Genomic DNA, 896 nt, shown 5'->3' with positions numbered 1-896 from the left:
CACGTGGTTGTCTTTTGTCTATCATTGAACTACAAAGGAAAAAGTATATAAATTAGGCAGACCTAGTGAGTTGAAATAGACAGTTGGCAACAGGCAAGTTGAACTGTGCTGTTTTCATTGACTCCACACTTTCCAGAGGTTCCTACCTGAGGTTCAAATACATGTATGTGTATACAAGTGAGATTTGAACAGGCTGAATAAACAGATGAAGAGATGCTGGAATAATGGCTTTGTATGAACTCACATTTTAATGTGGATATTTAAAACTGCAGTTGCGTGCCTTGTACAGTCCAAGAACCTTTCCCACCATCAGAATCTACCTAAAAAGTTATTTATTTGCTGTTCATTAAATCAGTATATGATAAACTTGCAAGAGAGCAAGTGAATTTTTGGATTTAACTTAAAACCCATTCCAGTTTGGTTTTTTTTACAACTATGAGCAACATGAAACTTTCTCACCCTTACAGAGGACAGATTTTACTGCCTGCATCCATTGATTCATGAGTTAGTTCTGGTGCCTGAATTGGAGAGACCTCAGTGCCCCCATTCCCCTTTCTGTTTTTTCTCAACCTACAATTGTCTTACAGGTTGATAATAAAATATATAAGCTTTGAAATCAAGATTTAAGAGCAGTGAACACAGAAGTTACCAGAACTCCACTGCTGCTCAGTCTTCTTTCTTTTCTTTCAAATACAAATTTTTCTTGCTACCTTTTTAACCTGTTTTCTCTCTGTGGTTGTGGTATATGTCAATATTTTGCCTGATGCACCCCAGGACACAGCTCACCTTCCTGGCTGCCAGAGCACTGCTGACTCATGTTCCACTTGCCATCAACCAGGTCTCTTTCCACAGCACTGCTTTCTAGCCTCTCATTCCTCAGTCTGTCCGTGCATCCA

This window comes from Cyanistes caeruleus, chromosome 2 (assembly GCF_971803275.1).
Source record: "Cyanistes caeruleus chromosome 2, bCyaCae1.hap1.1, whole genome shotgun sequence".
Taxonomy (NCBI): domain Eukaryota; kingdom Metazoa; phylum Chordata; class Aves; order Passeriformes; family Paridae; genus Cyanistes; species Cyanistes caeruleus.
Note: the sequence above shows the minus strand (reverse complement) of the source record.